Consider the following 23,851-nt stretch of genomic DNA (forward strand, 5'->3'; position numbering starts at 1 on the left):
TGCGCGTGTCATAATAGGCTCTGAGCCTTTATATACCTGTGCACAGCAGCAGCCACCTTCAGTCTGCTGCTGGACAGCCAGCAGCAGCAGCAGCAGGAGAGGTATGTAATCAGGAGCCCTCCTGCTAAGGGTAGACAGCTGCTCGTTCCACCCCACCCCCCGCCTTAATTGGTTCTCCTCCCTTCCAACGGTGTTGAGGCGGGTGGGAACAGCAGGGGGTGAAGGTGCTGTGTTTAAAGAGGTGGAGTTATGCAGATCTAAAACGCGTGGATTGCAGCAGCAGCAAGCCGAAAAGTGCAGGCATGTAAGGGATCTAGAGGTTGACAACATGTCTTCTTAACGGGAGTCCAGGAGCTCATCTCCACAAATGGACTTTTCAGGATCCTTGGGTGGCTCCGTAGTTTGAAACCAATTCTGGTTATCGCTTCTCGGCCTTTTGGCTAAGATCAAGTGTAGTATCTGTTCTTATCAGTTTAATATCTGATACGTCCCCTATCTGGGGACCATATATTAAATGGATTTTTAGAACAGGGAGATGGAAAAAGAGCTTGCTCTGTCCACTCCACGCATTGACCTGGTATTGCAGTATCTCCAGGACCGGTGCACCCCTTCTTTAATGCAGTTTCTAAAATCAGAAAGAATTGAATTCAATGTTTTTTGTTCATTTTGCTTGTTTGTCGGATTTTGGGATGGACTCTTTGGCTTTGCTTTTCTTCTCCTCATTGGATTTTTCATGTTCAAAGTTGCAGAAGCCAGATTACAAGCTCATTTTGGTTCAACTTCAGCAACTGTGCATTGCATTGCCATGTAATGTGATGCAATGCTATCTTTCTAGCTCTCCCTTTTTACTTCCTTTTGGATAAACAGACATATTAGGCAAGCATTTTGGAGCTTTCACCTAAATAACTACAGGTGGTGAGATAAGCTGCACAATATAATTGACCTTTCAGTATATTGTTGCACACACACCATCTATTTAGCAAATGCCCTTGTTATCAACAGCAGCCTTTTAAACTCACCTGAGCTAACAGGTATGTGCGCTGGTTACTCTGCTGCGCTTAAAATTTCTTTTTTGGTTTGCTACAATGCCTTTTCTGAAACGTTGTCTCCTTCTGCTGGAACACTGACTTCTTTCATTTAATGCCTGCAGACTATAAAAGAGAACCCAACCCAAAAAGTTTGGTTGATTAGTCTGTGGCATTCTGTTAAACTGTTGCTTATGGCGGTCTCTGTGAGCTTCTCAGCGACATTCAGCCAGCCAGGTATCCTGCCTGCAGTAGATGGAATGTGGCAATGGAACGCTGGCTGCGCGTGTCATAATAGGCTCCGAGCCTTTATATACCTGTGCACAGCAGCAGCCACCTTCAGTCTGCTGCTGGACAGCCAGCAGCAGCAGCAGCAGGAGAGGTATGTAATCAGGAGCCCTCCTGCTAAGGGTAGACAGCTGCTCGTTCCACCCCACCCCCCGCCTTAATTGGTTCTCCTCCCTTCCAACTGTGTTGAGGCGGGTGGGAACAGCAGGGGGTGAAGGTGCTGTGTTTAAAGAGGTGGAGTTATGCAGATCTAAAACGCGTGGATTGCAGCAGCAGCAAGCCGAAAAGTGCAGGCATGTAAGGGATCTAGAGGTTGACAACATGTCTTCTTAACGGGAGTCCAGGAGCTCATCTCCACAAATGGACTTTTCAGGATCCTTGGGTGGCTCCGTAGTTTGAAACCAATTCTGGTTATCGCTTCTCGGCCTTTTGGCTAAGATCAAGTGTAGTATCTGTTCTTATCAGTTTAATATCTGATACGTCCCCTATCTGGGGACCATATATTAAATGGATTTTTAGAACAGGGAGATGGAAAAAGAGCTTGCTCTGTCCACTCCACGCATTGACCTGGTATTGCAGTATCTCCAGGACCGGTGCACCCCTTCTTTAATGCAGTTTCTAAAATCAGAAAGAATTGAATTCAATGTTTTTTGTTCATTTTGCTTGTTTGTCGGATTTTGGGATGGACTCTTTGGCTTTGCTTTTCTTCTCCTCATTGGATTTTTCATGTTCAAAGTTGCAGAAGCCAGATTACAAGCTCATTTTGGTTCAACTTCAGCAACTGTGCATTGCATTGCCATGTAATGTGATGCAATGCTATCTTTCTAGCTCTCCCTTTTTACTTCCTTTTGGATAAACAGACATATTAGGCAAGCATTTTGGAGCTTTCACCTAAATAACTACAGGTGGTGAGATAAGCTGCACAATATAATTGACCTTTCAGTATATTGTTGCACACACACCATCTATTTAGCAAATGCCCTTGTTATCAACAGCAGCCTTTTAAACTCACCTGAGCTAACAGGTATGTGCGCTGGTTACTCTGCTGCGCTTAAAATTTCTTTTTTGGTTTGCTACAATGCCTTTTCTGAAACGTTGTCTCCCTCTGCTGGAACACTGACTTCTTTCATTTAATGCCTGCAGACTATAAAAGAGAACCCAACCCAAAAAGTTTGGTTGATTAGTCTGTGGCATTCTGTTAAACTGTTGCTTATGGCGGTCTCTGTGAGCTTCTCAGCGACATTCAGCCAGCCAGGTATCCTGCCTGCAGTAGATGGAATGTGGCAATGGAACGCTGGCTGCGCGTGTCATAATAGGCTCTGAGCCTTTATATACCTGTGCACAGCAGCAGCCACCTTCAGTCTGCTGCTGGACAGCCAGCAGCAGCAGCAGCAGCAGGAGAGGTATGTAATCAGGAGCCCTCCTGCTAAGGGTAGACAGCTGCTCGTTCCACCCCACCCCCCGCCTTAATTGGTTCTCCTCCCTTCCAACGGTGTTGAGGCGGGTGGGAACAGCAGGGGGTGAAGGTGCTGTGTTTAAAGAGGTGGAGTTATGCAGATCTAAAACGCGTGGATTGCAGCAGCAGCAAGCCGAAAAGTGCAGGCATGTAAGGGATCTAGAGGTTGACAACATGTCTTCTTAACGGGAGTCCAGGAGCTCATCTCCACAAATGGACTTTTCAGGATCCTTGGGTGGCTCCGTAGTTTGAAACCAATTCTGGTTATCGCTTCTCGGCCTTTTGGCTAAGATCAAGTGTAGTATCTGTTCTTATCAGTTTAATATCTGATACGTCCCCTATCTGGGGACCATATATTAAATGGATTTTTAGAACAGGGAGATGGAAAAAGAGCTTGCTCTGTCCACTCCACGCATTGACCTGGTATTGCAGTATCTCCAGGACCGGTGCACCCCTTCTTTAATGCAGTTTCTAAAATCAGAAAGAATTGAATTCAATGTTTTTTGTTCATTTTGCTTGTTTGTCGGATTTTGGGATGGACTCTTTGGCTTTGCTTTTCTTCTCCTCATTGGATTTTTCATGTTCAAAGTTGCAGAAGCCAGATTACAAGCTCATTTTGGTTCAACTTCAGCAACTGTGCATTGCATTGCCATGTAATGTGATGCAATGCTATCTTTCTAGCTCTCCCTTTTTACTTCCTTTTGGATAAACAGACATATTAGGCAAGCATTTTGGAGCTTTCACCTAAATAACTACAGGTGGTGAGATAAGCTGCACAATATAATTGACCTTTCAGTATATTGTTGCACACACACCATCTATTTAGCAAATGCCCTTGTTATCAACAGCAGCCTTTTAAACTCACCTGAGCTAACAGGTATGTGCGCTGGTTACTCTGCTGCGCTTAAAATTTCTTTTTTGGTTTGCTACAATGCCTTTTCTGAAACGTTGTCTCCTTCTGCTGGAACACTGACTTCTTTCATTTAATGCCTGCAGACTATAAAAGAGAACCCAACCCAAAAAGTTTGGTTGATTAGTCTGTGGCATTCTGTTAAACTGTTGCTTATGGCGGTCTCTGTGAGCTTCTCAGCGACATTCAGCCAGCCAGGTATCCTGCCTGCAGTAGATGGAATGTGGCAATGGAACGCTGGCTGCGCGTGTTGACGCGCCCCCTGGGACATATTCCTATTTGAGGGGAATACCCGGCACCGGATCAGATGGGGGGTTGTAGTCTCCGAGCGGCTGTGACCCGGCCCGTGCCCAGGGCGTCAAGCTCAGTGTTATGTGGCAGTCCTACAGATGTTATTAAGAGTTCTTTTGTGTCGACTACGCCACCCGTTGTGATGCGGTCACTGTGGCCGCCGCTGCAACAGGGTCCGCTGAGGCTGATGGTGGATGCGCAGCTTGGTGGGATAACCCCCAACGGGAGGGGTATAGCCTCAGAGGGGACAGGCGCAGAGGATGGGGGTTGTGGTGGTGTAGTGCAGACGGCAGTGAAGACAGAGTCGGGTTGTGCAGTTAAGGGTGTTTACTTACTGCAGATGTTGTACTGGTCACTCCAGCTGCTAGTGACCACCCGAGCCGTGCTGCGTCCACCAGGTCCTGGATCCAGCCAACCCCCAAACAAGTCCGGAGCGTGGCCCTGAGCTCTCTTTCTGTCCCGTTCTCTGGCCGTCCCCACCAGTAATCCACCTAGGTCCAGCTCCCTCGGGCCTTCTGTTGGGACACCCTTGGCCCTGGGTTCCCTGACCCTTCATGTGGTGTGCCTTCGGGGTGGATGTGATGGGTGACCGTGGCAGACGCTGCCCACGGTCTCCGGTCTCTGGCTGGGGAATGTTTTTACCCCCACCAGCTTGGGTTCCGGTACCCTGATGCCGACTCTTCACCCGGTGCTTTTAGTTGGGATCTCAGAGTCCTTCTCTTCTGTGCTCTGGGTCTCTCTCTTTTCTCCTCTCTCACTCTGGGTCTTTGTCTTTCTTCTCTCCTCTGCTCCTGACTTGTTCTCTGCAGCTGACTGACTCTCTGCATCTGATCCTCTGCATCTGACTTGTTCTCTGCAGCTGACTGACTCTCTGCATCTGATCCTCTGCATCTGACCCTGTTCTTAGTTGGTGCCCACCTTATATACACCCTCTATGTGTGAGCTCAGGTGACCAGCACCCAATGAGCTCCTAACTTTACCCAGGCTGCTCCCCCTATCTGCCCCTACACTACTTGGGATGTACCACCTCCCTCCCACTCCAGCCAGGAACAGACTCGGTCGTACCTGCACATTTCTAAGTGGGAGTACCGTCGGTCTGTTCCCCGGAAATGGGATGTGTGTAGTGCATGCAGCCTACCGAGCTCAGTTCCACTCTCCATCCTTGCCCGGGAGTGGAATATCACACCTCTGGGTTGAGGTGCAATACTCCTGTAGCAGCCGAATCCTCAGGGTGCTACATTCCCCCCTGGTAAACCACAGCACGTCCTCGGGCTGTAAAGACAAAAACACCAAAACATACAAATTTTTTTTTTTTCATATAAACATAATAAAACATATAAAACATTATATATATAAAACTTTTCATATAAACATTCTCGTCGTCTCTTGTTTCAGGTTCCTCCTCCGGACACTGTGCAACGTGTGTCCGGGAAAAGTGCGACAGTCTCTTAGAAAAACTGGTTTTACTATAAAACCGGTAGGGGGCGCTTTAGGACGCGCAACTATATACAGGGGAAGTTGGCCGCTCTCAGTCCTCGGCCAGGTAGAGGGAAGGGAATGGCTGCTCACAGTCCTCAGCCTGTGGGATTAAGGGGTTAACGGGTAAACAGTTCACTCAGCTGGTCCCAACGGGGACTATATATAAGTATCAACAGTTTCTTTGGTACCCGGTCGGGTAACTATTTACATCACTTCTCTGCCGCACTCAACGGCGTCTTCCTCCTGCTCTTTGCTTACAGCTGGTTGTTACTTCAGACCCGTCCGGGTCCTCTTGCTCCTCCTCCTCGCACCGCAACTCCTCCTCCGTCAGGCGGTGTACGTGGAGGGCGTAAGGTCCTTTGGCACACTTGTGCCGGGTGAAGGTGACCTCGTCTCCGATGTAGAGGTCACGACCTCTGTGCCCCTCCGGCAGATGGGACTCCACGTCTCTGCGCGTGACAAAGACGTCGCCGGGGGTGTTGTTGTCTCTGATGAAGCCCCACCCGTGCTGCTGGTTAAACTTGATTACAGTCCCGGTGGTACGGGGACTGTGCGCTGCACGGGGGTCCCTCCTGGTCCGGCTCTTTTGCTCGGCGCTCCTTATTTGGGCCTGTTGTTCCCGGACCCGCCTCTCTCTCCGCTCCCTCGCAAACTCCTCGAGCTGTTGGCGGCAGCACTCCGCAAGCTCTGCTGCAGCTGCCCTAGTTTCCTGAGTGAACCCCATTAGATCTTCTCCGGTGGGGTCCCACTCAAACTGTGCTTCCGCTAGCGGGGGCGAGATCCTTATTACGGGCTTCGGAGCCGGAATCAGGGGTGCACACATGGCCCCAACCCTCCTCTGGTGCTCCAGTTCGTAATACTTCTGGGGCCAGATGAAAGGCTGCCCGTCCGGCCACGTGTGCTGGGCAAACAAGTCCTCTCCCAGACGCGGCACCCTTGGTTTTACGGGTGCGGGCGCGGTGGTGGTGGCGCCCGGGTTGCCCAGGCCTTGCGGCCAGGCCTGGGGCACCTGGAAGGTGAAGGGCACCGTTAATACGGCGGCGCCCTGGGCTACCTGGCCTTGTGACCAGGCCGGAGGCTCCGCAGAGGTAGGGGGCGCTGTTGGTGTTGCGGCGCCCGGGAATTCTAGGCCCTGCGACCAGGCTGGTGGTACTTCCTGCTTGGTCACGCTCGGGGTCGAGGCGTGTGACGTCACAGGGGTCGCGGCGGCGGCTTCCGGTTGGGGCCTAGTCTGCGTCGGTGACATGGCGTTTTCGGGCACAGCAGGGGGACTTTCGGGCTCTGCGACGGGGAGCTGGGGCAGGTAAGCGGTGTCACGGCTTGGGGTATAGGCGTCCCCTTTACCTGCCTCCACTCGTTCGGCTCCCTCCTCGGCGCCGTCTCCGGCCTTGGGTCCTCCCGCGCCATCCTCAGAGGCGGTCTCCTTCCTCATCTCGGCTGGCGTGCTCCGGGTCTTGGTTTCAGCTTGCGTCTTGGTTTCAGCTTGCTGGGCCATCTCCCGGCTCCATTCCGCCAATATCTCGCGCTGTACCCGGGCCATCCTCCGTGCGAGGCCCTCCAGGGCAGTCTGCGCACACTCCCGGTCTCGGGGGAGCTGTGCAAGGACCTCCACTAGGCCTAGTGGGGTCGTGGTGTCCAGCAGGCTCCTGACCAACGGGTCGGTGCTGCTCTGCTCTTCTTCCAGCAGGCTCCTGGCCAGCGGGCCGGTGCTGCTCTGCTCTCTGGACATCTCCGGGTGAGCTTCTCTGCTACTCCTCTCCAGACTTCCTGCCTCCGGGTGCGCTCGCTCCAGACTGCTCCAGGCGGCACCCATCTTCGTTCTTTTCTTTCGTCTCCTCCCACTTCGAGGGCGGTCCCGGGGCAACTCGGTGACTGTCAGCTCCAGGGGTAGTTCTTTCACGCTGACAGACACCTCCAGCATCACAGTCTCTGTTGGTGGGGGCGGTTTCCACTTTTGGCGCCATTTTCTGTCCTGGCCCACGATGGGAGGTGGCCTCTTGCCCTCCTTTGGCACGCCCATAATGGCGTCACCTGCTCTTCCAAGGCGGGAAATCTGCGGTTTTGGCGGGAAGCGTCGCCCAGTGGCGGGAAACTCTGCAGATGGCGGGAACAAGTTGGAAATGGCGGACAATCGGCGGGAAACGACTGGTGATGGAGTCCGATGGCGTGGACCCTCCGGAACCGGCGGGAGACTTCTTTCTGAGGTAAACTTGCACTTTTCTTCAGGCACGCAGTACCCGGGTGCTGCGGGCACGTAATCCTGCCGACTACGCCAAAGTTGACGCGCCCCCTGGGACATATTCCTATTTGAGGGGAATACCCGGCACCGGATCAGATGGGGGGTTGTAGTCTCCGAGCGGCTGTGACCCGGCCCGTGCCCAGGGCGTCAAGCTCAGTGTTATGTGGCAGTCCTACAGATGTTATTAAGAGTTCTTTTGTGTCGACTACGCCACCCGTTGTGATGCGGTCACTGTGGCCGCCGCTGCAGCAGGGTCCGCTGAGGCTGATGGTGGATGCGCAGCTTGGTGGGATAACCCCCAACGGGAGGGGTATAGCCTCAGAGGGGACAAGCGCAGAGGATGGGGGTTGTGGTGGTGTAGTGCAGACGGCAGTGAAGACAGAGTCGGGTTGTGCAGTTAAGGGTGTTTACTTACTGCAGATGTTGTACTGGTCACTCCAGCTGCTAGTGACCACCCGAGCCGTGCTGCGTCCACCAGGTCCTGGATCCAGCCAACCCCCAAACAAGTCCGGAGCGTGGCCCTGAGCTCTCTTTCTGTCCCGTTCTCTGGCCGTCCCCACCAGTAATCCACCTAGGTCCAGCTCCCTCGGGCCTTCTGTTGGGACACCCTTGGCCCTGGGTTCCCTGACCCTTCATGTGGTGTGCCTTCGGGGTGGATGTGATGGGTGACCGTGGCAGACGCTGCCCACGGTCTCCGGTCTCTGGCTGGGGAATGTTTTTACCCCCACCAGCTTGGGTTCCGGTACCCTAATGCCGACTCTTCACCCGGTGCTTTTAGTTGGGATCTCAGAGTCCTTCTCTTCTGTGCTCTGGGTCTCTCTCTTTTCTCCTCTCTCACTCTGGGTCTTTGTCTTTCTTCTCTCCTCTGCTCCTGACTTGTTCTCTGCAGCTGACTGACTCTCTGCATCTGATCCTCTGCATCTGACTTGTTCTCTGCAGCTGACTGACTCTCTGCATCTGATCCTCTGCATCTGACCCTGTTCTTAGTTGGTGCCCACCTTATATACACCCTCTATGTGTGAGCTCAGGTGACCAGCACCCAATGAGCTCCTAACTTTACCCAGGCTGCTCCCCCTATCTGCCCCTACACTACTTGGGATGTACCACCTCCCTCCCACTCCAGCCAGGAACAGACTCGGTCGTACCTGCACATTTCTAAGTGGGAGTACCGTCGGTCTGTTCCCCGGAAATGGGATGTGTGTAGTGCATGCAGCCTACCGAGCTCAGTTCCACTCTCCATCCTTGCCCGGGAGTGGAATATCACACCTCTGGGTTGAGGTGCAATACTCCTGTAGCAGCCGAATCCTCAGGGTGCTACACGTGTCATAATAGGCTCTGAGCCTTTATATACCTGTGCACAGCAGCAGCCACCTTCAGTCTGCTGCTGGACAGCCAGCAGCAGCAGCAGCAGCAGGAGAGGTATGTAATCAGGAGCCCTCCTGCTAAGGGTAGACAGCTGCTCGTTCCACCCCACCCCCCGCCTTAATTGGTTCTCCTCCCTTCCAACGGTGTTGAGGCGGGTGGGAACAGCAGGGGGTGAAGGTGCTGTGTTTAAAGAGGTGGAGTTATGCAGATCTAAAACGCGTGGATTGCAGCAGCAGCAAGCCGAAAAGTGCAGGCATGTAAGGGATCTAGAGGTTGACAACATGTCTTCTTAACGGGAGTCCAGGAGCTCATCTCCACAAATGGACTTTTCAGGATCCTTGGGTGGCTCCGTAGTTTGAAACCAATTCTGGTTATCGCTTCTCGGCCTTTTGGCTAAGATCAAGTGTAGTATCTGTTCTTATCAGTTTAATATCTGATACGTCCCCTATCTGGGGACCATATATTAAATGGATTTTTAGAACAGGGAGATGGAAAAAGAGCTTGCTCTGTCCACTCCACGCATTGACCTGGTATTGCAGTATCTCCAGGACCGGTGCACCCCTTCTTTAATGCAGTTTCTAAAATCAGAAAGAATTGAATTCAATGTTTTTTGTTCATTTTGCTTGTTTGTCGGATTTTGGGATGGACTCTTTGGCTTTGCTTTTCTTCTCCTCATTGGATTTTTCATGTTCAAAGTTGCAGAAGCCAGATTACAAGCTCATTTTGGTTCAACTTCAGCAACTGTGCATTGCATTGCCATGTAATGTGATGCAATGCTATCTTTCTAGCTCTCCCTTTTTACTTCCTTTTGGATAAACAGACATATTAGGCAAGCATTTTGGAGCTTTCACCTAAATAACTACAGGTGGTGAGATAAGCTGCACAATATAATTGACCTTTCAGTATATTGTTGCACACACACCATCTATTTAGCAAATGCCCTTGTTATCAACAGCAGCCTTTTAAACTCACCTGAGCTAACAGGTATGTGCGCTGGTTACTCTGCTGCGCTTAAAATTTCTTTTTTGGTTTGCTACAATGCCTTTTCTGAAACGTTGTCTCCTTCTGCTGGAACACTGACTTCTTTCATTTAATGCCTGCAGACTATAAAAGAGAACCCAACCCAAAAAGTTTGGTTGATTAGTCTGTGGCATTCTGTTAAACTGTTGCTTATGGCGGTCTCTGTGAGCTTCTCAGCGACATTCAGCCAGCCAGGTATCCTGCCTGCAGTAGATGGAATGTGGCAATGGAACGCTGGCTGCGCGTGTCATAATAGGCTCTGAGCCTTTATATACCTGTGCACAGCAGCAGCCACCTTCAGTCTGCTGCTGGACAGCCAGCAGCAGCAGCAGCAGGAGAGGTATGTAATCAGGAGCCCTCCTGCTAAGGGTAGACAGCTGCTCGTTCCACCCCACCCCCCGCCTTAATTGGTTCTCCTCCCTTCCAACGGTGTTGAGGCGGGTGGGAACAGCAGGGGGTGAAGGTGCTGTGTTTAAAGAGGTGGAGTTATGCAGATCTAAAACGCGTGGATTGCAGCAGCAGCAAGCCGAAAAGTGCAGGCATGTAAGGGATCTAGAGGTTGACAACATGTCTTCTTAACGGGAGTCCAGGAGCTCATCTCCACAAATGGACTTTTCAGGATCCTTGGGTGGCTCCGTAGTTTGAAACCAATTCTGGTTATCGCTTCTCGGCCTTTTGGCTAAGATCAAGTGTAGTATCTGTTCTTATCAGTTTAATATCTGATACGTCCCCTATCTGGGGACCATATATTAAATGGATTTTTAGAACAGGGAGATGGAAAAAGAGCTTGCTCTGTCCACTCCACGCATTGACCTGGTATTGCAGTATCTCCAGGACCGGTGCACCCCTTCTTTAATGCAGTTTCTAAAATCAGAAAGAATTGAATTCAATGTTTTTTGTTCATTTTGCTTGTTTGTCGGATTTTGGGATGGACTCTTTGGCTTTGCTTTTCTTCTCCTCATTGGATTTTTCATGTTCAAAGTTGCAGAAGCCAGATTACAAGCTCATTTTGGTTCAACTTCAGCAACTGTGCATTGCATTGCCATGTAATGTGATGCAATGCTATCTTTCTAGCTCTCCTTTTTTACTTCCTTTTGGATAAACAGACATATTAGGCAAGCATTTTGGAGCTTTCACCTAAATAACTACAGGTGGTGAGATAAGCTGCACAATATAATTGACCTTTCAGTATATTGTTGCACACACACCATCTATTTAGCAAATGCCCTTGTTATCAACAGCAGCCTTTTAAACTCACCTGAGCTAACAGGTATGTGCGCTGGTTACTCTGCTGCGCTTAAAATTTCTTTTTTGGTTTGCTACAATGCCTTTTCTGAAACGTTGTCTCCTTCTGCTGGAACACTGACTTCTTTCATTTAATGCCTGCAGACTATAAAAGAGAACCCAACCCAAAAAGTTTGGTTGATTAGTCTGTGGCATTCTGTTAAACTGTTGCTTATGGCGGTCTCTGTGAGCTTCTCAGCGACATTCAGCCAGCCAGGTATCCTGCCTGCAGTAGATGGAATGTGGCAATGGAACGCTGGCTGCGCGTGTCATAATAGGCTCTGAGCCTTTATATACCTGTGCACAGCAGCAGCCACCTTCAGTCTGCTGCTGGACAGCCAGCAGCAGCAGCAGCAGGAGAGGTATGTAATCAGGAGCCCTCCTGCTAAGGGTAGACAGCTGCTCGTTCCACCCCACCCCCCGCCTTAATTGGTTCTCCTCCCTTCCAACGGTGTTGAGGCGGGTGGGAACAGCAGGGGGTGAAGGTGCTGTGTTTAAAGAGGTGGAGTTATGCAGATCTAAAACGCGTGGATTGCAGCAGCAGCAAGCCGAAAAGTGCAGGCATGTAAGGGATCTAGAGGTTGACAACATGTCTTCTTAACGGGAGTCCAGGAGCTCATCTCCACAAATGGACTTTTCAGGATCCTTGGGTGGCTCCGTAGTTTGAAACCAATTCTGGTTATCGCTTCTCGGCCTTTTGGCTAAGATCAAGTGTAGTATCTGTTCTTATCAGTTTAATATCTGATACGTCCCCTATCTGGGGACCATATATTAAATGGATTTTTAGAACAGGGAGATGGAAAAAGAGCTTGCTCTGTCCACTCCACGCATTGACCTGGTATTGCAGTATCTCCAGGACCGGTGCACCCCTTCTTTAATGCAGTTTCTAAAATCAGAAAGAATTGAATTCAATGTTTTTTGTTCATTTTGCTTGTTTGTCGGATTTTGGGATGGACTCTTTGGCTTTGCTTTTCTTCTCCTCATTGGATTTTTCATGTTCAAAGTTGCAGAAGCCAGATTACAAGCTCATTTTGGTTCAACTTCAGCAACTGTGCATTGCATTGCCATGTAATGTGATGCAATGCTATCTTTCTAGCTCTCCCTTTTTACTTCCTTTTGGATAAACAGACATATTAGGCAAGCATTTTGGAGCTTTCACCTAAATAACTACAGGTGGTGAGATAAGCTGCACAATATAATTGACCTTTCAGTATATTGTTGCACACACACCATCTATTTAGCAAATGCCCTTGTTATCAACAGCAGCCTTTTAAACTCACCTGAGCTAACAGGTATGTGCGCTGGTTACTCTGCTGCGCTTAAAATTTCTTTTTTGGTTTGCTACAATGCCTTTTCTGAAACGTTGTCTCCTTCTGCTGGAACACTGACTTCTTTCATTTAATGCCTGCAGACTATAAAAGAGAACCCAACCCAAAAAGTTTGGTTGATTAGTCTGTGGCATTCTGTTAAACTGTTGCTTATGGCGGTCTCTGTGAGCTTCTCAGCGACATTCAGCCAGCCAGGTATCCTGCCTGCAGTAGATGGAATGTGGCAATGGAACGCTGGCTGCGCGTGTCATAATAGGCTCTGAGCCTTTATATACCTGTGCACAGCAGCAGCCACCTTCAGTCTGCTGCTGGACAGCCAGCAGCAGCAGCAGCAGCAGGAGAGGTATGTAATCAGGAGCCCTCCTGCTAAGGGTAGACAGCTGCTCGTTCCACCCCACCCCCCGCCTTAATTGGTTCTCCTCCCTTCCAACGGTGTTGAGGCGGGTGGGAACAGCAGGGGGTGAAGGTGCTGTGTTTAAAGAGGTGGAGTTATGCAGATCTAAAACGCGTGGATTGCAGCAGCAGCAAGCCGAAAAGTGCAGGCATGTAAGGGATCTAGAGGTTGACAACATGTCTTCTTAACGGGAGTCCAGGAGCTCATCTCCACAAATGGACTTTTCAGGATCCTTGGGTGGCTCCGTAGTTTGAAACCAATTCTGGTTATCGCTTCTCGGCCTTTTGGCTAAGATCAAGTGTAGTATCTGTTCTTATCAGTGTAGTATCTGTTCTGGTTATCGCTTCTCGGCCTTTTGGCTAAGATCAAGTGTAGTATCTTTTGAAAAGGCAGTTTTGTCCTTGGGCTGCCCTAGTAAATTGATGCATATTACACACTGGTTTGGTGCACTTGTTAGTACGCCAGGTGGCTCATAGAGTTATCTGATGGAAAACATGGCCCTCCAGGATCGAAGTCACTAGGCTGGGTAAGTGTGAGGGCTTTGGAGCAATGTGCCCCAGGAGTAGGCGCCCTGGTGGGAGTCCAAGCTTACTGGGACTGGGAACCCCAGAAAGACTTGGCTTCATAGCACGCCGCACCTTTGCCAATCATACTTTCTGAGCAACCCCCCCTATTCCTGGTCTCCGGGCTAGGAAGGGGAATTTTTATAAACCCGGTCGGAGGTCCGGTCAGCTTTGGGCTGAGAAACCAACACAGGCTCCAGCTCCACTAGGGTGGCAGCCTAGATGGAAGCTGGGAGCACGAAAACGGCTCTTCTCCGGCTTCGGCTAGGGAGAGCATCGGAGATCCCTGACCCTCGCTGTGGCCTTCTGGCTCGGAGGGATGGGGATGGTTTATTGGGGACCCTCTCCTCCGGGAAGGGTCCACATGAATCCTCGCCTCGTGCGCTGTTTTGGTGTGACTTCGGTCACATTTTTCAGTGCCTTGGATGCAGCTTCAATCAAAAAAAAATCTGTTCTTATCAGTTTAATATCTGATACGTCCCCTATCTGGGGACCATATATTAAATGGATTTTTAGAACAGGGAGATGGAAAAAGAGCTTGCTCTGTCCACTCCACGCATTGACCTGGTATTGCAGTATCTCCAGGACCGGTGCACCCCTTCTTTAATGCAGTTTCTAAAATCAGAAAGAATTGAATTCAATGTTTTTTGTTCATTTTGCTTGTTTGTCGGATTTTGGGATGGACTCTTTGGCTTTGCTTTTCTTCTCCTCATTGGATTTTTCATGTTCAAAGTTGCAGAAGCCAGATTACAAGCTCATTTTGGTTCAACTTCAGCAACTGTGCATTGCATTGCCATGTAATGTGATGCAATGCTATCTTTCTAGCTCTCCCTTTTTACTTCCTTTTGGATAAACAGACATATTAGGCAAGCATTTTGGAGCTTTCACCTAAATAACTACAGGTGGTGAGATAAGCTGCACAATATAATTGACCTTTCAGTATATTGTTGCACACACACCATCTATTTAGCAAATGCCCTTGTTATCAACAGCAGCCTTTTAAACTCACCTGAGCTAACAGGTATGTGCGCTGGTTACTCTGCTGCGCTTAAAATTTCTTTTTTGGTTTGCTACAATGCCTTTTCTGAAACGTTGTCTCCTTCTGCTGGAACACTGACTTCTTTCATTTAATGCCTGCAGACTATAAAAGAGAACCCAACCCAAAAAGTTTGGTTGATTAGTCTGTGGCATTCTGTTAAACTGTTGCTTATGGCGGTCTCTGTGAGCTTCTCAGCGACATTCAGCCAGCCAGGTATCCTGCCTGCAGTAGATGGAATGTGGCAATGGAACGCTGGCTGCGCGTGTCATAATAGGCTCTGAGCCTTTATATACCTGTGCACAGCAGCAGCCACCTTCAGTCTGCTGCTGGACAGCCAGCAGCAGCAGCAGCAGGAGAGGTATGTAATCAGGAGCCCTCCTGCTAAGGGTAGACAGCTGCTCGTTCCACCCCACCCCCCGCCTTAATTGGTTCTCCTCCCTTCCAACGGTGTTGAGGCGGGTGGGAACAGCAGGGGGTGAAGGTGCTGTGTTTAAAGAGGTGGAGTTATGCAGATCTAAAACGCGTGGATTGCAGCAGCAGCAAGCCGAAAAGTGCAGGCATGTAAGGGATCTAGAGGTTGACAACATGTCTTCTTAACGGGAGTCCAGGAGCTCATCTCCACAAATGGACTTTTCAGGATCCTTGGGTGGCTCCGTAGTTTGAAACCAATTCTGGTTATCGCTTCTCGGCCTTTTGGCTAAGATCAAGTGTAGTATCTGTTCTTATCAGTTTAATATCTGATACGTCCCCTATCTGGGGACCATATATTAAATGGATTTTTAGAACAGGGAGATGGAAAAAGAGCTTGCTCTGTCCACTCCACGCATTGACCTGGTATTGCAGTATCTCCAGGACCGGTGCACCCCTTCTTTAATGCAGTTTCTAAAATCAGAAAGAATTGAATTCAATGTTTTTTGTTCATTTTGCTTGTTTGTCGGATTTTGGGATGGACTCTTTGGCTTTGCTTTTCTTCTCCTCATTGGATTTTTCATGTTCAAAGTTGCAGAAGCCAGATTACAAGCTCATTTTGGTTCAACTTCAGCAACTGTGCATTGCATTGCCATGTAATGTGATGCAATGCTATCTTTCTAGCTCTCCCTTTTTACTTCCTTTTGGATAAACAGACATATTAGGCAAGCATTTTGGAGCTTTCACCTAAATAACTACAGGTGGTGAGATAAGCTGCACAATATAATTGACCTTTCAGTATATTGTTGCACACACACCATCTATTTAGCAAATGCCCTTGTTATCAACAGCAGCCTTTTAAACTCACCTGAGCTAACAGGTATGTGCGCTGGTTACTCTGCTGCGCTTAAAATTTCTTTTTTGGTTTGCTACAATGCCTTTTCTGAAACGTTGTCTCCTTCTGCTGGAACACTGACTTCTTTCATTTAATGCCTGCAGACTATAAAAGAGAACCCAACCCAAAAAGTTTGGTTGATTAGTCTGTGGCATTCTGTTAAACTGTTGCTTATGGCGGTCTCTGTGAGCTTCTCAGCGACATTCAGCCAGCCAGGTATCCTGCCTGCAGTAGATGGAATGTGGCAATGGAACGCTGGCTGCGCGTGTCATAATAGGCTCTGAGCCTTTATATACCTGTGCACAGCAGCAGCCACCTTCAGTCTGCTGCTGGACAGCCAGCAGCAGCAGCAGCAGGAGAGGTATGTAATCAGGAGCCCTCCTGCTAAGGGTAGACAGCTGCTCGTTCCACCCCACCCCCCGCCTTAATTGGTTCTCCTCCCTTCCAACGGTGTTGAGGCGGGTGGGAACAGCAGGGGGTGAAGGTGCTGTGTTTAAAGAGGTGGAGTTATGCAGATCTAAAACGCGTGGATTGCAGCAGCAGCAAGCCGAAAAGTGCAGGCATGTAAGGGATCTAGAGGTTGACAACATGTCTTCTTAACGGGAGTCCAGGAGCTCATCTCCACAAATGGACTTTTCAGGATCCTTGGGTGGCTCCGTAGTTTGAAACCAATTCTGGTTATCGCTTCTCGGCCTTTTGGCTAAGATCAAGTGTAGTATCTGTTCTTATCACTTTAATATCTGATACGTCCCCTATCTGGGGACCATATATTAAATGGATTTTTAGAACAGGGAGATGGAAAAAGAGCTTGCTCTGTCCACTCCACGCATTGACCTGGTATTGCAGTATCTCCAGGACCGGTGCACCCCTTCTTTAATGCAGTTTCTAAAATCAGAAAGAATTGAATTCAATGTTTTTTGTTCATTTTGCTTGTTTGTCGGATTTTGGGATGGACTCTTTGGCTTTGCTTTTCTTCTCCTCATTGGATTTTTCATGTTCAAAGTTGCAGAAGCCAGATTACAAGCTCATTTTGGTTCAACTTCAGCAACTGTGCATTGCATTGCCATGTAATGTGATGCAATGCTATCTTTCTAGCTCTCCCTTTTTACTTCCTTTTGGATAAACAGACATATTAGGCAAGCATTTTGGAGCTTTCACCTAAATAACTACAGGTGGTGAGATAAGCTGCACAATATAATTGACCTTTCAGTATATTGTTGCACACACACCATCTATTTAGCAAATGCCCTTGTTATCAACAGCAGCCTTTTAAACTCACCTGAGCTAACAGGTATGTGCGCTGGTTACTCTGCTGCGCTTAAAATTTCTTTTTTGGTTTGCTACAATGCCTTTTCTGAAACGTTGTCTCCTTCTGCTGGAACACTGACTTCTTTCATTTAATGCCTGCAGACTATAAAAGAGAACCCAACCCAAAAAGTTTGGTTGATTAGTCTGTGGCATTCTGTTAAACTGTTGCTTATGGCGGTCTCTGTGAGCTTCTCAGCGACATTCAGCCAGCCAGGTATCCTGCCTGCAGTAGATGGAATGTGGCAATGGAACGCTGGCTGCGCGTGTCATAATAGGCTCTGAGCCTTTATATACCTGTGCACAGCAGCAGCCACCTTCAGTCTGCTGCTGGACAGCCAGCAGCAGCAGCAGCAGGAGAGGTATGTAATCAGGAGCCCTCCTGCTAAGGGTAGACAGCTGCTCGTTCCACCCCACCCCCCGCCTTAATTGGTTCTCCTCCCTTCCAACGGTGTTGAGGCGGGTGGGAACAGCAGGGGGTGAAGGTGCTGTGTTTAAAGAGGTGGAGTTATGCAGATCTAAAACGCGTGGATTGCAGCAGCAGCAAGCCGAAAAGTGCAGGCATGTAAGGGATCTAGAGGTTGACAACATGTCTTCTTAACGGGAGTCCAGGAGCTCATCTCCACAAATGGACTTTTCAGGATCCTTGGGTGGCTCCGTAGTTTGAAACCAATTCTGGTTATCGCTTCTCGGCCTTTTGGCTAAGATCAAGTGCAGTGATCTAGCGGTTTCTGCCTTGGTCTTGGCTGGGAGGCGCTTGGGGTACCCGGCTCCTTGGCCTGGGGGGATCGCTACACTTATCGGTGGAGCTAAACCCCCCTGCTGCTATTAGGGAGTCGGATTAGTCCCTGGGCAACGAGAGGCGATCACCTTGTCACCACACATAGCTGTGGGGGTCAACTGTCGCCACACATAGCTGTGGGGGTCAACTGTCGCCACACATAGCTGTGGGGGTCAACTGTCGCCACACATAGCTGTGGTGGCAACATTTGGAGGATTAAAAGGAAAAAACGGAAGGAAAACGGATCGTTGAGATGGAGTTTTGGAAAAAGAAGAGATGCTTACGTTTTTTTGTGAAACGGGAGACGGAAGAAACTTTTTTGGAAGAAAAATGGATTCTGGAAATTTTGAGGAAATATGAAGTTTTGGAGAAGGATATCTACTGTATGCAAGAAATAAAGCAAGGTAAAGTTTGTGATGTGACTCTAGTTTCTGAGGAAAAGTGCATTCATTTTTTCAAAGGCTGGAGTGAAGAGGATTCTGGGAAAATTGGAGTAAGTGCATCATTCATGGGGAAACCGAAGAGTGTGATAATTTACATGGACAATCCGTTTGTGGAAATAGAGGAGATAATGGTTTTTTTGGAATCTAAATGTAAGATGGTAAAGTTTCAGAAATTATACAGGAACAAAGTTGGTATTTGGAACGAAAGAGACGTTTTTTGGTGTGGACAACAGGAGAAGAAAATTTGCATAATGGGAGGATTATGGTAAACGGGAGTTCTGGGTATTGTTACATGGAAAGCAGCAAAGGAACTTTTGAAAAGAACTTTGGAGGACAAAAGGAAGATATTGGTGATAAAATGAAGAAGGAAGTTGATGCCATAATTATAGAGGAGAATAAGCAGGGAAAAGAAGTTGAAAGTTTAAAGGTGAAATTGAAGAAAAAGGTAACGGTACAGGAAAATTGTGGATCAAGGAAAGTATCTGGTGAAAAGAAAGAAGTAAAAGAGGAAAAGGGTAAAGTGTTGGAGAAGGTGGTGACTTTCAGAGATGATGAGGAAGAGTATGATAGGGAACAGATGCGGTTAGAGCATGAGGAGGAAGAAAAGAAGTTAAGGGGTTTTGTTGGGAGGAAAGTAAAAGAGAAAAAGGGGATATTTAGTTTGGGAAACCGGGTGAAGTAATGTCAGTGGTGATTTGTTTGGAAACTGTTGAAACTGCAAAGGAATTGTTATGTTTAACTTTATATATATTAATTCAAATGAAAAAATATAAATATAATATCTAAACACGATGATGGAACTAAAATCTTGAGTTTGGTGATATACGATTTAAGATTATAAAACTTAATTTCTGAGTGTTTGGAAAAAAAAAAAAAAAAAAAAAAAAAATCTGTTCTTATCAGTTTAATATCTGATACGTCCCCTATCTGGGGACCATATATTAAATGGATTTTTAGAACAGGGAGATGGAAAAAGAGCTTGCTCTGTCCACTCCACGCATTGACCTGGTATTGCAGTATCTCCAGGACCGGTGCACCCCTTCTTTAATGCAGTTTCTAAAATCAGAAAGAATTGAATTCAATGTTTTTTGTTCATTTTGCTTGTTTGTCGGATTTTGGGATGGACTCTTTGGCTTTGCTTTTCTTCTCCTCATTGGATTTTTCATGTTCAAAGTTGCAGAAGCCAGATTACAAGCTCATTTTGGTTCAACTTCAGCAACTGTGCATTGCATTGCCATGTAATGTGATGCAATGCTATCTTTCTAGCTCTCCCTTTTTACTTCCTTTTGGATAAACAGACATATTAGGCAAGCATTTTGGAGCTTTCACCTAAATAACTACAGGTGGTGAGATAAGCTGCACAATATAATTGACCTTTCAGTATATTGTTGCACACACACCATCTATTTAGCAAATGCCCTTGTTATCAACAGCAGCCTTTTAAACTCACCTGAGCTAACAGGTATGTGCGCTGGTTACTCTGCTGCGCTTAAAATTTCTTTTTTGGTTTGCTACAATGCCTTTTCTGAAACGTTGTCTCCTTCTGCTGGAACACTGACTTCTTTCATTTAATGCCTGCAGACTATAAAAGAGAACCCAACCCAAAAAGTTTGGTTGATTAGTCTGTGGCATTCTGTTAAACTGTTGCTTATGGCGGTCTCTGTGAGCTTCTCAGCGACATTCAGCCAGCCAGGTATCCTGCCTGCAGTAGATGGAATGTGGCAATGGAACGCTGGCTGCGCGTGTCATAATAGGCTCTGAGCCTTTATATACCTGTGCACAGCAGCAGCCACCTTCAGTCTGCTGCTGGACAGCCAGCAGCAGCAGCAGCAGGAGAGGTATGTAATCAGGAGCCCTCCTGCTAAGGGTAGACAGCTGCTCGTTCCACCCCACCCCCCGCCTTAATTGGTTCTCCTCCCTTCCAACGGTGTTGAGGCGGGTGGGAACAGCAGGGGGTGAAGGTGCTGTGTTTAAAGAGGTGGAGTTATGCAGATCTAAAACGCGTGGATTGCAGCAGCAGCAAGCCGAAAAGTGCAGGCATGTAAGGGATCTAGAGGTTGACAACATGTCTTCTTAACGGGAGTCCAGGAGCTCATCTCCACAAATGGACTTTTCAGGATCCTTGGGTGGCTCCGTAGTTTGAAACCAATTCTGGTTATCGCTTCTCGGCCTTTTGGCTAAGATCAAGTGCAGTGATCTAGCGGTTTCTGCCTTGGTCTTGGCTGGGAGGCGCTTGGGGTACCCGGCTCCTTGGCCTGGGGGGATCGCTACACTTATCGGTGGAGCTAAACCCCCCTGCTGCTATTAGGGAGTCGGATTAGTCCCTGGGCAACGAGAGGCGATCACCTTGTCACCACACATAGCTGTGGGGGTCAACTGTCGCCACACATAGCTGTGGGGGTCAACTGTCGCCACACATAGCTGTGGGGGTCAACTGTCGCCACACATAGCTGTGGTGGCAACATTTGGAGGATTAAAAGGAAAAAACGGAAGGAAAACGGATCGTTGAGATGGAGTTTTGGAAAAAGAAGAGATGCTTACGTTTTTTTGTGAAACGGGAGACGGAAGAAACTTTTTTGGAAGAAAAATGGATTCTGGAAATTTTGAGGAAATATGAAGTTTTGGAGAAGGATATCTACTGTATGCAAGAAATAAAGCAAGGTAAAGTTTGTGATGTGACTCTAGTTTCTGAGGAAAAGTGCATTCATTTTTTCAAAGGCTGGAGTGAAGAGGATTCTGGGAAAATTGGAGTAAGTGCATCATTCATGGGGAAACCGAAGAGTGTGATAATTTACATGGACAATCCGTTTGTGGAAATAGAGGAGATAATGGTTTTTTTGGAATCTAAATGTAAGATGGTAAAGTTTCAGAAATTATACAGGAACAAAGTTGGTATTTGGAACGAAAGAGACGTTTTTTGGTGTGGACAACAGGAGAAGAAAATTTGCATAATGGGAGGATTATGGTAAACGGGAGTTCTGGGTATTGTTACATGGAAAGCAGCAAAGGAACTTTTGAAAAGAACTTTGGAGGACAAAAGGAAGATATTGGTGATAAAATGAAGAAGGAAGTTGATGCCATAATTATAGAGGAGAATAAGCAGGGAAAAGAAGTTGAAAGTTTAAAGGTGAAATTGAAGAAAAAGGTAACGGTACAGGAAAATTGTGGATCAAGGAAAGTATCTGGTGAAAAGAAAGAAGTAAAAGAGGAAAAGGGTAAAGTGTTGGAGAAGGTGGTGACTTTCAGAGATGATGAGGAAGAGTATGATAGGGAACAGATGCGGTTAGAGCATGAGGAGGAAGAAAAGAAGTTAAGGGGTTTTGTTGGGAGGAAAGTAAAAGAGAAAAAGGGGATATTTAGTTTGGGAAACCGGGTGAAGTAATGTCAGTGGTGATTTGTTTGGAAACTGTTGAAACTGCAAAGGAATTGTTATGTTTAACTTTATATATATTAATTCAAATGAAAAAATATAAATATAATATCTAAACACGATGATGGAACTAAAATCTTGAGTTTGGTGATATACGATTTAAGATTATAAAACTTAATTTCTGAGTGTTTGGAAAAAAAAAAAAAAAAAAAAAAAAAATCTGTTCTTATCAGTTTAATATCTGATACGTCCCCTATCTGGGGACCATATATTAAATGGATTTTTAGAACAGGGAGATGGAAAAAGAGCTTGCTCTGTCCACTCCACGCATTGACCTGGTATTGCAGTATCTCCAGGACCGGTGCACCCCTTCTTTAATGCAGTTTCTAAAATCAGAAAGAATTGAATTCAATGTTTTTTGTTCATTTTGCTTGTTTGTCGGATTTTGGGATGGACTCTTTGGCTTTGCTTTTCTTCTCCTCATTGGATTTTTCATGTTCAAAGTTGCAGAAGCCAGATTACAAGCTCATTTTGGTTCAACTTCAGCAACTGTGCATTGCATTGCCATGTAATGTGATGCAATGCTATCTTTCTAGCTCTCCCTTTTTACTTCCTTTTGGATAAACAGACATATTAGGCAAGCATTTTGGAGCTTTCACCTAAATAACTACAGGTGGTGAGATAAGCTGCACAATATAATTGACCTTTCAGTATATTGTTGCACACACACCATCTATTTAGCAAATGCCCTTGTTATCAACAGCAGCCTTTTAAACTCACCTGAGCTAACAGGTATGTGCGCTGGTTACTCTGCTGCGCTTAAAATTTCTTTTTTGGTTTGCTACAATGCCTTTTCTGAAACGTTGTCTCCTTCTGCTGGAACACTGACTTCTTTCATTTAATGCCTGCAGACTATAAAAGAGAACCCAACCCAAAAAGTTTGGTTGATTAGTCTGTGGCATTCTGTTAAACTGTTGCTTATGGCGGTCTCTGTGAGCTTCTCAGCGACATTCAGCCAGCCAGGTATCCTGCCTGCAGTAGATGGAATGTGGCAATGGAACGCTGGCTGCGCGTGTCATAATAGGCTCTGAGCCTTTATATACCTGTGCACAGCAGCAGCCACCTTCAGTCTGCTGCTGGACAGCCAGCAGCAGCAGCAGCAGGAGAGGTATGTAATCAGGAGCCCTCCTGCTAAGGGTAGACAGCTGCTCGTTCCACCCCACCCCCCGCCTTAATTGGTTCTCCTCCCTTCCAACGGTGTTGAGGCGGGTGGGAACAGCAGGGGGTGAAGGTGCTGTGTTTAAAGAGGTGGAGTTATGCAGATCTAAAACGCGTGGATTGCAGCAGCAGCAAGCCGAAAAGTGCAGGCATGTAAGGGATCTAGAGGTTGACAACATGTCTTCTTAACGGGAGTCCAGGAGCTCATCTCCACAAATGGACTTTTCAGGATCCTTGGGTGGCTCCGTAGTTTGAAACCAATTCTGGTTATCGCTTCTCGGCCTTTTGGCTTAGATCTTGTATCTGGTCAGAAGGATCCTATAGTGTCTCCCCCTCGGCCTTGCAGCATCGCCACTTAGGTGGCTTAAGCTGCCTGCTGCTATTGGGGGGGGTCCAGAGGAAACGAGAGGTGATAATGGGCGTCAAGATTCGCTATGCCGGGACCGATGATATTCGGGTCAAAAATGCTTTTCGCATTGATATTGAGGAGTCGAAGAGGAATTTCTTTAACCTGCGGTTCTTGGTGGAAGTCGTCATCTTCAAGATTTTGAATGTTGGTCGTGGAGACATCATTTGCCTACAGGAGTTCCCAAAGAATGGCCGGTACGTTTTAGTCCTTGATCGTATGGCAGCTTGCCAGAATCTTTTCAAGACTCTAAAGGATCAGCAAGCCTTGGATCATCCGGCTCTTGATGGGCTTACATTCACGGTATTGTATACTAAGGGGGAAGTGCCAGTTGTTGTGTTTAT

General features: G+C 47.6%; 12 non-coding genes across 12 annotated transcripts; all 12 read left to right on the plus strand.

Moving 5' to 3' along the window:
* Positions 1-420: 420 nt before the first annotated feature.
* Positions 421-611, plus strand: LOC141214260 (U2 spliceosomal RNA). Its single transcript, XR_012283527.1, has one exon. It is a non-coding gene; the product is annotated as a U2 spliceosomal RNA (small nuclear RNA).
* A 1,115-nt stretch (positions 612-1,726) lies between these two features.
* On the plus strand, positions 1,727-1,917 carry LOC141214262 (U2 spliceosomal RNA). The gene has a single exon (XR_012283529.1). It is a non-coding gene; the product is annotated as a U2 spliceosomal RNA (small nuclear RNA).
* A 1,118-nt stretch (positions 1,918-3,035) lies between these two features.
* On the plus strand, positions 3,036-3,226 carry LOC141214263 (U2 spliceosomal RNA). Its single transcript, XR_012283530.1, has one exon. It is a non-coding gene; the product is annotated as a U2 spliceosomal RNA (small nuclear RNA).
* A 6,200-nt stretch (positions 3,227-9,426) lies between these two features.
* LOC141214264 (U2 spliceosomal RNA) lies at positions 9,427-9,617 on the plus strand. Its single transcript, XR_012283531.1, has one exon. It is a non-coding gene; the product is annotated as a U2 spliceosomal RNA (small nuclear RNA).
* A 1,115-nt stretch (positions 9,618-10,732) lies between these two features.
* LOC141214265 (U2 spliceosomal RNA) lies at positions 10,733-10,923 on the plus strand. The gene has a single exon (XR_012283532.1). It is a non-coding gene; the product is annotated as a U2 spliceosomal RNA (small nuclear RNA).
* Positions 10,924-12,038: 1,115 nt separating this feature from the next.
* On the plus strand, positions 12,039-12,229 carry LOC141214266 (U2 spliceosomal RNA). The gene has a single exon (XR_012283533.1). It is a non-coding gene; the product is annotated as a U2 spliceosomal RNA (small nuclear RNA).
* Positions 12,230-13,347: 1,118 nt separating this feature from the next.
* Positions 13,348-13,534, plus strand: LOC141214386 (U2 spliceosomal RNA). Its single transcript, XR_012283643.1, has one exon. It is a non-coding gene; the product is annotated as a U2 spliceosomal RNA (small nuclear RNA).
* Positions 13,535-14,058: 524 nt separating this feature from the next.
* Positions 14,059-14,243, plus strand: LOC141214344 (U2 spliceosomal RNA). The gene has a single exon (XR_012283610.1). It is a non-coding gene; the product is annotated as a U2 spliceosomal RNA (small nuclear RNA).
* Positions 14,244-15,358: 1,115 nt separating this feature from the next.
* LOC141214267 (U2 spliceosomal RNA) lies at positions 15,359-15,549 on the plus strand. Its single transcript, XR_012283534.1, has one exon. It is a non-coding gene; the product is annotated as a U2 spliceosomal RNA (small nuclear RNA).
* Positions 15,550-16,664: 1,115 nt separating this feature from the next.
* Positions 16,665-16,855, plus strand: LOC141214334 (U2 spliceosomal RNA). Its single transcript, XR_012283600.1, has one exon. It is a non-coding gene; the product is annotated as a U2 spliceosomal RNA (small nuclear RNA).
* A 2,502-nt stretch (positions 16,856-19,357) lies between these two features.
* LOC141214369 (U2 spliceosomal RNA) lies at positions 19,358-19,555 on the plus strand. Its single transcript, XR_012283632.1, has one exon. It is a non-coding gene; the product is annotated as a U2 spliceosomal RNA (small nuclear RNA).
* Positions 19,556-22,057: 2,502 nt separating this feature from the next.
* LOC141214370 (U2 spliceosomal RNA) lies at positions 22,058-22,255 on the plus strand. Its single transcript, XR_012283633.1, has one exon. It is a non-coding gene; the product is annotated as a U2 spliceosomal RNA (small nuclear RNA).
* The last annotated feature ends 1,596 nt before the right edge of the window (positions 22,256-23,851 follow it).

The sequence above is a fragment of the Phyllobates terribilis genome, unplaced genomic scaffold, assembly GCF_046119375.1.
Source record: "Phyllobates terribilis strain yellow unplaced genomic scaffold, ASM4611937v1 Scaffold_217__1_contigs__length_3308461, whole genome shotgun sequence".
NCBI classification, from domain to species: Eukaryota; Metazoa; Chordata; class Amphibia; order Anura; family Dendrobatidae; genus Phyllobates; species Phyllobates terribilis.